Genomic DNA, 13,058 nt, shown 5'->3' with positions numbered 1-13,058 from the left:
AAAATGATTTTGATATTGTATATCTTGAACAAAATATATTGAAAATAAATTTTATATATAAAAATTTAACCGATGACTCTAATAAAAACACAATATTGAAATATAAATTTCAAGTATATATAAACATATACAATTAAATCGAATTGACTCAGATTATATCAAATGGGGGGGGGGGTTGAATCATATTTAGTCTATGGATTTTTGGCTTGAAAACCCTTGAACTTGGTTGATAAAGCACTTTAGACCTTAAAAATTTTTAAGACGTTGACAAATCCGTATGTGGCATTGTTCATGTTTGAAAAGGCCACTTTTAATGTTAAAAGTCTATTAGTTAAAAAATAAATTTTATTAACTTTGACGTAAATTACTTCAAGGATTTTATCAAATTAGAGTCATTAAATTAATAGTAATTAATTTAGTAATAAATAATTAACAATAATTAAGGGTAAATTATTACTTAAACACTAACTTAATTAGCTTAACTAATAGTAAACTAGCAATCACTTAATTTACTTAATTAACTTAGTTAACTTAGAAACTCGATTTCCTTAATTACTTTAATTTACTTGATTTCTTTAATTACTGTATTTACTTAATTTATTTAATTAACAATAAGTTAATTTATTTATTTACCTTAATTAGCTTTGATTATTTAATTACTTTATTTATTTAGCTTAATTTACTTAATCAATTAATTAATTCCCTTAATTACATGGTCTTAAAATTGTGGTTGATTCGAGCGGTCGAAACGTTTAACCTGGGAACTAGTTAATTGTATGATTCCATTTTATACTTGGTTTAGAATTTCCAAAAAAAATGTTGACTTGATTAGCAAACCGTTGACTCGGAGGGTTGAACTACCAACTCCTAGTGAATGGTTTTTAGGCTTTTATAGTTATTTTGTATATTTTCTTTCAAAATGTCATGGGCTGATTCATTTGGAACAGATGATTGAACCATTGACCCAAAAAATTGGTGCCAAATCAGTTCTGTTTTTGCGTAGGATTTAAAACCTTGCTTAATTGGTTTAATTTACTTGTTTAGATTGATTAGCTTTGCTTATCTAATTTAATTACTTAATTAACTTAGTTTCCTTCATTAAATTAATTTATTTATTCAATTGCTTATATAGTTAGCTTAGGTGAGGCCACTGGTTTTTGGTCAACAGTTTGATCATCCAGTTCAAACAGATCAGCTCATGACATTTAAATAAAAGATAAAAAATAATAAAAAAAAGCCTTGAAAACCATTCATTGGTAGTTCAACCACTTAGGTTAACGGTTTGATTGTTTGATGCAAGCGGATTAGCCCATGACATTTTAAAATGTAAAATAAATAAAAAATAAATTAAAAAAACCTTAAAAACAATTCACTAGGAGTTTAACGATTCAACTATTTGCTAACCAAGTCAACTTTTTTTTTGGAAAATTCCAGGCCAAGTATAGAACGGAATCAAATAGTTAATCGATTCATAGGTTGAAATGGTTCCATCACTCGAGTCAATGACAATTTTAAAACCATGAAATTAATTAGCTAAGTAAATAGAATAGTTAAAAAATCAAAGCTAATTGAGGTAAATAAGTAAATTAAGTAAATTAAGTAAATAAAGTAATTAAAGAAGTTAAATAAATTAATGTAATTAAGCAAATTGAGTTACTAATTTGACTAATTTAAGTTAATTAAATAAAATAAGTGATTGTTAGTTTAATATTACTTAATCTAACTAAATTAGTGATTAAGTAATAGTTTACCCTTAATTATTGCTAATTATTTATTATTAATTTAATGACTCTAATTTGATAAATCCATTAGTAAAATTTATTTTTTAACTAATAGACATTTTAACAACTAAAGTGGCACTTTAAAACTTTAGGGTCTAAAGTCGCCTTTTCAAACATGAGTAGTGCCACATAAGCATACTTATATTATTTTATTCATTGTCTAAAAGGATCTATCAACAATGTCTCTAACATTGTTTGTATTTGCCTTACAGTGGCCTTTCTAGGAAAGTCTAAGGGTGAAAATGGCCCTTAAAATTCTTTAAGGTCTAAAGTGCTTTTTCAACCAAGTTCAAGGGTTATTATTGACGAAAATCCTTCAATCTATTTATTAGGGATCAACAGCCTTAATCGAATTGAATTTGAATTCAAATTTCGATAAATGGATACCTTTTTTAGCTCTATTGACTACAGATCTGTCACAAACATGATGTGTACAACTGGAAAACTCAATCACTACCAAATACATCAATTGTCAGTATTCTAAAATTAGTATAGATCATTGGCATGTTTATTCCTAATTGGGTTTCATATAACCTATTGTAATCTTGTTTGTAGTTTGATTTTGATTCGATTTTATGATGATAAAAGCATACATTTTTCTTTTTTTGGATAAATTACAAAGACCCCTTTGTTTTGTATTATTGTATTAGTGACAAAGACCCCCTATACTTTTATTTACAACAAAGACCCCCTGAACTTTTATGTTGTGACAAATACCCTCTTGGCCGTAAAGTCAGATGACAAAAGGTGTTAAATTACCAAAATACCCTACTAAACTTTCTCTATTTTATTTTATTTTTTCATTTTCTCTTAAAACCTAATTAACCCAAAAATACCTCCATTACTTCTTATTGGGAAATACTTCTATCATCTCACCAATAATCGTTGTCAAAAAAGAAAAAAAAATCTCTGATAAACTAATTAAAAAAAGGACACTCACCATTGGAAAAGGAAAAAGTAAGATGGTTTTATAAATTAAAGAAAAGAATAAAATAAATTAAAAAATGGTAGTTTGGGCATGTAAAAAACTTTAAACAATTAGATGTGAATCTTTTTTGAAGTTAAATGACAAAATTCTAATGGAGGGGGGTTTTGTCTAATGGTTAAAGTTCAAGGGGTCTTTGTCATTTTGTAAGGGGTCGACCTGAGTCAATTTGACACATTTTACTGATCAAATATAAGTACCACTATGGACTGATCAAATACAAGACCAACCGAACCTGAGTCAATTTGACACATTTTACTGATCAAAAAATAAGTGCTGAATATTTCTGCATAATAACAAAATTAATGCATGAATATTATGAAAACCATGAAAGTATTCTTGAATAAAAAATAAATATGAGAATATTCTAGAAATAAATCCAAATATAAATATGTGGTTTAAATGACAAAAAGGGTAAACATGAAAATAACAACTAATAAGATAATTTTAAAAACATATTTAACCACATGTTTTAAATATGTGTAAATAACATTTTAGAACAAGAGGGTAAACTAGGGAAAAACAAGTAAAGAAACTTCTAGAACGTGCACCCAAAAGCTATAAATAGGTTCTTCCCATCCATTTAAAGGGTCCTTAGAACCATTCTTGCACCTTGGTATCAATCCATCATCTCCATCTCCACACCATCCATATCAATCTTCTCCCATCTTCTTATGCATTCATCAACCATTCTGTCACATTTCTCATCGGAATTCCAGCTCCAGTGAACTACATTCGCCTGATCTCATGCCGGAGGATATGTGGGCAACCCTTCAGGGGTCTAACCACTTACGTCTCTCCCATTTTCTATTCAGCCAATTCATCAGATCTTGGGGTACAAACCACCCCACATCCACGGCCTTACATGCATAGTACAAGACGAGTCTTTATAATTTACCCTTTTTTTGAATGATACATTTTTTTTTCTGTCTAATACCATGAAATGCACTCATCAAGATGAGGTTTCAACATGGATATATAATTTTGTACCCCATATTTTTTTGGATGCTCGGGTTGAGAAAAGTGGAAATACAACTACGTTAATTGCAAAACCTTGTATTGAACTGTTCCAAATCGAACACATATACATGATGCAACATTAAATTGCTTATGGTGTAATATTTGTGCATTTTGCAGCATTGATACCAATAAATATGTTTCATAATTGTATACCTTTTCATGCAATAACTTACATCCTCCCATTATCGCAATTTATTTTTAATTTACATTGTTTAGGTTGATCATAGAAGTTCCAAGTCCAAGCAGGTACGATTTTCCTTTGAGGTTTTATTTAGCAAATGACTCAACTTGTCAGGACTGTCTTCTGATATGTTCCCTTAGCATGATATTAGAGTTTGTCAAAGGCCTATAGAAAGGGAATTTCAGCTTTGGAAAATGATGTCAATATCAACGGCCTATTTGGGAGGGATGAATTGAAGATTCTGTTAAGCTGGTTGAGCTGCTTTGATACAGTCTAGATAAACAATTCGAAGATGCTGAAGTAGACATGCCTTCAAATAATTGAGTGTCAATTTGGTCCATTTAGATATTTCATCAAACATAACTTATAAGCTGTTTGTGTGAAGTCCATCTCAAAAAGCTATAGTTCACTATGTTTATGTCCTTCCAAACAAGGATTAAAGTATCAATATAATAAACCCTATCTTAAATGTATCATATTGTATGGTGGGTTCTCCAAAACGATAAATACTTAGATTTAGAACATCGAGCCAATTTTAAAGGCTAATACCCTTCTGGTCCGTTTGGTTGCCAAGAAAGGATGAGATGAGATGGGATGGGATGAGAAGAGAAAATTTATTTTCTCAAATTTGTCACCTGTGTTTAGTTGTTGAGACTAGTTATCTTACCAAATATATTCGCTAGAGACGATGACATACATTCACCGAAGATCTAACATAGGGTTTTAGATCTGAAAATGACAACATACATTTGCTGGCATATATTCGCCGGAGGCGGCTGGTTCAGCAGATCTAACACAGGGTTTTAGATCTGAGACAATGAAATAAATTTGTCGGAGACGACGACAACAGAGATGACGATGATGGGGTTTTGATCATTGGAAAGCTGGAGCTCGGAGATGATGACGGAGACGATGGGGTTGTGACCGTTGAAAGGTTGGAGCTTGGAGACGATGATGGAAACGGCAACGCAGATGATGATGACATAGATGATGGAGTAGTGACTGTTGGAAGGTTGGAGCTCGGTTAAGACGATGAAGACCTGATGCTGCGCGATCCGGGCACTCCTAGCTGGCTGGAACCTGGCTCCTAGCTGTGATTGACGGCACCTGAGACGAAGAGGAATGTGAAGAGTTCCCGGGTAGCTTTCCCGACGGGAACACTCCGATGCTTAAGTTAGAATTCTGAGAAAACTTGAGGAAATACAGAGAGAAAACTAAGAGTGTTGATTGCGCTAGCTTCAATACCTTTGCTTCGCGAGGGTTGGGATTCTCTTATATCGGAGTTCTGTCAAATTTGGCTTAACCACCTCTGCCGCAGCCATTACTGCCAGAGCCGAGGTGGCAGATGTGGGCAGCCGTTGTAGGGTACGGACCTGTCAGGCGCGCCACATCTGGCAGAAGTGGCAGGCACGAAGCCGCCTGACAAGAGACGTGGGCACAGCCTCCGGATTTGGCAGGTACTATTGTCAGGCAGATCTTTTCTGTAGGTTGCCAAGCTACTTTGCACCAAGCTTCCATGGTCCGAGCTACCCTACACCGGGTTGTCGGGGTAGCCGAGGTGCGAGTGCTCGAGTCGAGCCTTAGGCAAATATGGGCAGGAGCGTTAATGGGACTATCCTGAAGTGTCCCCACTTCGGGGTACTTCCCATAGATCGGGGTGTTCCCTTTTCATAAGGAAGAGTTCGGGGCCCACTAGGGGGAGTTCGGGTCTCGGGAGGAGCTTGGTAGTCGTCCTCCCTTAGAGGAGAATTATGAGTGTACTAGATCTTTCTGCTCGGCGAGCTGCTATGTCCGCTGAGCCACGTCGCTGGGCTCTGGCGAGTTTAGTACGCCGAGTTATGGCCAGGCTGCCATGCTGACCTGTCACTTATGCCAGGTTATACCCACGTGTCCCCACGCTACGAGGTCGGGCCAAATCACCCTCCATCAATTGCCCCCCACTCCCCATGCTGGGAGTTCTGACCCAGTGCGGAGAGTCCGTGGTGTGTCGGGTGGATTTGGCTCGGAGCTCTGGCCTCCTGGTCAAGCGGCTTATGGGTCAAACAAGTTCACTGCTTGGCTCGATCAAAGGCAATCCGAGTCGCATACAGTCTACGTGCGGACATCATGCGATCTATGAACTCCGCGGACGTCAAAAAATGCACTAAACCGATTTTGCCTCGAGAATCGTATAGCCGGTTTCCTTGAGAGCCGTCAGATCATCTTGATCTTGACCATTGATGCCCGAGTACAATGGCCATAAATAGCGGGGGTCCTGGTCATTTTCCCTCGCCATAAGTCCTTAGCACTTGTCTTGAGCTCGCGTCTAAGGTCTCCAGCTTGGGCCAATTGTTCCTAGTTTGGTTGCTTTCCTTGGTGAGTCTCCTTTGCTTTTCTTTCAGTTTCCTTTCCTTCCAGTTCGTTTCTTTCCTTCGCTATGTCTAGTTTCGATAGTCAACTGGATGAGCCCGAGGTAGGTACCTCAGCTCAGGGTGACCCGACCGAAGTCCAGTCTCATGAGGCGTGGAAGGCCTCGGGTAATCTGGTGTCCACCTCTCACCGAGGTCGGATGCCGGATAGGTTCGGTCCCTCCATTATGACCCTGGAGAGGCTCCACCTCATCCTACAATACAATTTTCCTAGGGAGTATACCTACAGTCTTCCTGCGGGTAACTTCCCATGGGAGCACGGTCCTGATGAGATCGTGATCTTCCAGGAGCAGCTTATAGACGGGCTCCGTCTTCCTTTCCACCCTCTTATCGTAGAGGTCCTAAACCACTTCAACGTCACAATAGACCAACTTCACCCGAACTCCGTTCGTAATGTGGTCGGGACCATATCCCTGTGTTTCGAGTATGTCCTTCCCTTGAACCTTGATATCTTCTGCTCAATCCTCTCAATAAAGAAGAGCACTTCAAGCGTTCTCCCCGAGCACAGGCGGGCTTACTACCTGTCCCCTCGCCCGGGTTTCAAGTTGCTGCACAAGCTTCCTAGCAAAGTCCTGGCTTGGAAGCAGGACTACTTCGTAGTCCGGAACACCATGGGGTGGCCTTTCCCCACTCATTGGAGGGCAGCCATCCAAGACCCCAACGTTATCTTGGACAAGAAGACAAGGGAGACGCTCCAATCATGGGTTGAGCTCGGGTTTAATTACAAGGATTATATCACCGAGAGCAAGCTCATATAGGTCGGCTTGAGCCCGAGTAGGTTGTCTTACTTAGTACCTTGTTTAAATGATTGGTACTTTCGAGATTACTAATGCCGAGGTGTGTTGCATGGCCCATGGAAGAAGAGAAGCTTAAGGGGGAGAGACTTTTCCGTCAAATGAAAGGGAAGAAGAAGCGAGCTGCCAAGAGAGCTCACATCGAGACTTCGCAGGCCCCCACTTCCGAACCCGAGCTTCCGTAGGCTCCTACTTCTGAGCCCGAGCTCCCTAACGTACCTCCAATCATCGACTTGGAGGAGATCTTGCCACCTCGGGAGCCCGAGACATTGGCAGAGCCTGCCCTTCAAGCAGTTGCGGAGCCTAAGGTCGCCACCGAGGCCGCTGATGCAGCGGCTAAAGCTTCCGCCGAGCCCATCCGCACAGCCGAGACGGCCATTTCCAGCTTGGGGAGTCAGGAGAGGGACCGGAGCATCCTGATTCCTCAATGCAGCCTTCGAAAGAGCAAGGGGGCTGTCTACACCGAAGAGGTCTCCCTTTGGGCTGACCTCGCTCCTGCTCAGCTCGGAGCCCGGGCTACCACTCACACAATGGTGGTAAGTTAGAATGACCCTTTTCTCTCTTCTCTTTTATCCCCCCTTTTTGTACATCTCTTCGGTGCTAACCAATCCTCTCTGGTCAGGTGAACTCCGCCGTGCACGCCTTGACTCTTCAGTCCAAGAGGTATCTGAAGTGGGCTCTAGCTGCCGAGGACTCAGCTTAAGCAGCCCACACCGATCTGAGGGCAGCTCGGGACAACATTTATTAGCTGGAGAGCAATGCTTCAGCTTGGAAGAATGTCATCGAGGCATTGATGGCAGAGAAGGAGGAGCTGGCACGCGAAAGGGAGGAGCTGGCACGCGAAAGAGATGAGCTGAAGAGTGAGGTGAGCACCCTCCAGACAGGCAAGGGGGCTCTAGATCTCAAGGTGAAAGGCGTTAAGGAGGATCAAGGGGTCCTGAAGCATGAGGTGGAGTTCCTCAAGGCCGATATCGAGGAGAAAACCAAGATCTTCAACCAGGCCATAGAGGAGACCAAGGTTAAGGCCATTCTAGACTATGTCAGATCGGACAAGTTTGGCGCTGTGCTAATGGAGGCCTATCGTAAGGGCTTCAAACTAAGTAGGTGGTTGATAAGGCACACATACCACGAGCTCGATACGAGCGCCATCACCACCTCGCGGATCACGGATGAGATAGCCCGCTAGGCCACAGAGGACCCGGATTCTGAGGAGAGTGGCGACGAAGAGGCAGATGCCACCGTCCTGGCAGAAGCTCCTGAGGAGGTCCCGAGTAAAGATGAGTCCCCCAAATAGTGTAGCCCTTGTATCTTGAGCCTACGAGCTCAGTTTTTTTTTTTACCGAGATTGTTGTACGAAACTCTCAATCAATGAATTTTGCTTTTTTGCCAAGTATTCCACACCTTATGCTTTTGCCAGTGGCTACTTTATCCGAACTGTTAAGTGTTCGAAGTAGGATTCTTCGTTCGTCGCCACCCCGAACTGTCTCCCAGTACTTTGTAGGAGTGGTCTTTATGACGTACACCTAGCGGGTTCAACATGTTGTATGCCAAGGTGGGCTATGTACCGTAGGGTCCACACCTAAGCTGCTTGCATCCTTAGCATACTGAGCCTATGCTGGTGGGGCGGTTAGGTCGTATATAGTGTCGAGACCCTTAGTCAGCTCGGCATTTTAGCCCTTTGGCTGGGGGAGTGACTTAGTCACACCTCTCCTAGAGTCTGCCCATGCCGAAGAGGCGACTGGGTCTTATAGTGCCGAGGTCGTTGTTAGCTCAACGTTTTGGCCCTTAGGTTCTGGGAGTGACTCGTGGTCTACTCAGCAGTTCGGCCATGCCATAGAGGCAACTGGGTCTTGTCGCGTCGAGGTCAACGTTAGCTTGGCATTTTGGCCCTTAGGCTCTGGGAGTGACTCGTGGTATACTCTGTAGTTTATAGGTAATATTGCCTTAAGTTGACAATATTCCATGTCTGAGGTACTTGTTTCCCTTCTAGGGTCTTGAGCTCATATGTCCCTTCCCCGAACACTCGCTTTACTCGGTAAGGTCCTTCCTAGTTCAGACCGAGCTTACCAACACCAGGCTCAGGCACCATAACCTTATGGAGAACTAGGTCACCGACGCGGAGAGTCTGCTTCTTTACCCTGGCGTTATTGTACCGAGCTACTCTTTGCTGGTAGGCCGTGGTCCAGATGTACACGAGGTCTCGTACCTCGTCAAGTAAGTCGAGGTTGGTACGTAGCTCGTCTTCATTTGCCTTGTCATCATACACTTCTAGTCTCAGCGAGGGAACCTCAATCTCGGTTGCAATGACTGCTTCGGTGCTGTAGGTGAGGTTGAAGAGGGTCTCTCTTGTAGCGGTCTTTACCATGGTACAATAAGCCCATAATACGCTGGGCAGCTCGTCTGCCCATAGTCCCTTAGCTCGGTCCAGGCGTGCCTTTAACCCGTAGAGGATAGCTTTATTCGTGACTTCCGCCTGTCCGTTTGCTTGAGGGTGTGCCACTGAGGTGAAGTTCTGTTGAATTCCCATCTCTTGGCACCAGTTCTGGAATTTGATGTCCTCGAACTGTTTACCATTGTCGGAGATCAGTACCCGAGGTAGTCTGAAACGACACACTATGCTCTTCCAAAAGAAGTTCTACACATTCCGGGCTGTGATTGTTGTGAGAGGTTCAGCTTCGACCCACTTGGTGAAATAGTCAACTGCCACCACTAGGAACCTTCTTTGACTTGTTGCTGGTGGAAATGGCCTGAGTATGTCGATCCCCCACTGTGTGAATGGCCACGGGCTAGTGAGGTATTTTAGATTGGCGACAAGTCAGTGGTGGATGTTGGCGTGCTTCTGACACTTGTCACATTTTTTGACGAGCTCGGCCGCGTCTGCCTTCATCGTTGACCAGTAATATCCCTGTCGCAGTGCTTTCTGGGTGAGGGCCCTGCCCCCCAAGTGTCCGCTACACAGGCCTTCATGAGTATCGAGGAGGACCAGCTCGGCCTCAAAGGGTCGCAAGCAGCGTAGATAGGGGAGCTTATAGGATCTTCGGTATAGCTGCTCGTCTATCATGACGTATTTGGCTGCCTGACGCTCTACCCTTCTGGCGGCATTACGATCTATAGGGAGGGTTCCATGTAGTAGGAAGCTCGCGAGTGGATCGATCCAGCTCGGCTCTGCTTGAACGACGGGAGCGACCTCCTCTGCCCCCCGAGAATGCTAGGCCGAGGTAAGTTCTCTATATACACGGTTTTCATGGTGTTATCGCTAGTGCTGGCTAATCGGGATAGGGCATCGTTCTCAGCGTTCTCTGATCTTGGGATCCGCTGGATGAAGTGTGACTGGAAGTTGAGCAGAGCCCCTCTTACTTTGGCTAAGTAAGCTATCATGGTTGGCTCGCGGGCTTCGTACTCACCCGTAACCTGGTTGACCACGAGCTGAGAGTCATTGCAAACGACAATGTGCTTGGCTTTCACCTTGTTTGCTAGATTCATCTCAGCTAGTAATGCCTCATACTCTGCTCGTTGTTGGATGTCGTGAACTCGAAGAGCAGTGCGTACTCCTGTTTTACACCTCTCGGCCCATACAAAACGATCCCAGCTCCGCTACCCTACTAGTTCGACGAGCCATCTACGCGAAGGATCTAGGGCTCCTCATCCCAATTTGTGCTTGGCCTAACTAGGAGAGATGTCGCGCTGATTGCTACTACACGGTGCCCGAGCTTAACTGGCCTGGGAACCTCGGGCTCGCCCGAGCTGGGGGCCTCGTGTTCGATTGACCTAGGGACTTCGGAGCTGAGGGTGGATTCTGCGACAAAATCTGCCAAGGCTTAGGCCTTGATAGCAGTTCATGGTTTGTACTAGAGTTCGTACTCGCTAAGCTCAATAGCCCACTTCATTAACCTTTCGGAGACCTCAGGCTTGAGCAGGACTTGCCTTAGAGGTTTGTTGGTAAGGACGATGATGGTGTGAGCTTGGAAGTATGGACGAAGCTTCCGAGCTGCAATGACTAGTCCATAGGCTAGCTTTTCAATCTTCGGGTACCTCGTCTCTGCTCCCTGCAATACTTTATTAATATAGTAGACGGGCCATTGGACCCGATCTACTTCTCTTATTAGTACCGAGCTGACCACCTCATCACTTGCCGAGAGGTACATCTCTAAAACATCACCCTCTTCGGGTCGGGTTAAGACAGGAATGGTGGTGAGGTACTTTTTGAACTCGTCGAACGCGAGCTGACATTCTTTAGTCCATTCAAAGCCTTTGCCTTTTATTGCCTTAAAGAAAGGCAGGCAACGGTTTTCCGGCTTGGACATGAAATGGATCAGAGCGGCTAAACGGCCGTTCAACTTCTGAACCTCTTTCAATTTCTGGGGCGGTCTCATTTCTAGGATAGCCTTAATTTTGTCCGGGTTAGCCTCAATGCCGCGCCGGTTGACGATGTACCCTAGGAATTTACCCGAGGTGACACCGAAGACACACTTATTCGGGTTAAATTTCATATTAAACTTACGCAGAATGTCAAAAACCGAATGCAAATCTTGTATTAAATCATGTGAAAATTGGGTTTTGACGACCATGTCATCTACATAACACTCTATTTTCCTGCCAATTAATGGCCCAAACAGTTTATTTACAAGTGTTTGGAAAGTTGCCCCAGCATTCTTCAACCCAAAGGGCATGACCTTGTAATAGTACAGGCCGAGCTCGGTTATGAAGGCAGTCTTCTCTTCATCAGCTGGGTCCATCCTGATCTGGTTGTAGCCCGAATAGGCATCCAGAAAGCTCAACAACTCATGCCCCGAGGTTGCGTCCACTAGACGGTCGATCCTGGGAAGCGGGAAGCAGTCCTTTGGACAAGCTCGGTTTAGGTCGGTGTAGTCGACGCACATGCGCCATTTACCGTTAGCCTTTTTCACCAGAACAGGGTTGGCCACCTAGCTCGGGTAATGGACTTCCCTGATAAAATCGGTTGCAAGGAGCTTCCCGACCTCCTCTTCGACTGCCTTCCATCGCTCTGGGGCTAGGTTGCGTTTCTTCTGTCTAACGGGCCTAACTACAAGATCAGTGTTAAGCTTATGAGTTATAATGCTAGGGTCTATGCCGGGCATTTCTGCCGTGGACCATGCAAAAATATCCAAATTCTCGAGTAAGAAACTTACCAGTTGAGATCGCAGAGGCTCTTCAATAGAAGTGCCGATCTAAAGTGCCCAAGCTGGGTCCTCTGTTGAAGCTGGGATGGAGATGGTCTCTTTGGTGGGTGCGGCACGCTCCGTGCACTGCTCCGTGGGTCGCTCCAGCTTGAGGTCGTCTGCTACCTTGGCTTTTCCTTTGAGGGCGGCTACATAGCACTTGCGGGATGCAAGCTGATCGCCTCGCGTCACTCCGACCCTGAAGTCTGTAGGGAACTTCATTGCCAGATAGTAGGAAGAGACTATTGCTCATAAGGCGTGGGTGATGGGCCAACCTACTATTGCATTGTACGGGGAGGGAGTCACGACCACCAAGAAATCATGGTTGAGCCTCACTACACTGGGCCAGATGCCGGCCTTCACAGGTACAATAACTCTTCCCAAAGGTCTGACCTCCTCTCTGCTGAATCCCACCAGTGGAGTGCTTGCGGACTTCAGGTCGCTTTCTTGGAGCTGAAGTTGGTTGAAGGCTGCTTTGAAGAGAATATCCGCCGAGCTGCTTGAGTCGACGAGGACACGCCTGACTTCAAAGTTGTTGATTTTTATCTTTATGACGAGCGCATCATCATAGAGATAGTGGACCCCTCGCGCGTCGTCTTTTGTGAAGAAGATCGATTCCTCCACCCTTGGCCGCTTCGGGGGATTCTATTCTTCCCTGGCGGCCTCGCGAGCTGATGACCGAGCTGCGGCCGAAGTGCAGCTTGCGACA

Source organism: Nelumbo nucifera, chromosome 2 (assembly GCF_055504915.1).
Source record: "Nelumbo nucifera cultivar China Antique chromosome 2, China Antique-T2T, whole genome shotgun sequence".
Lineage (NCBI taxonomy): Eukaryota > Viridiplantae > Streptophyta > Magnoliopsida > Proteales > Nelumbonaceae > Nelumbo > Nelumbo nucifera.
This window is presented reverse-complemented; position numbering follows the sequence as displayed.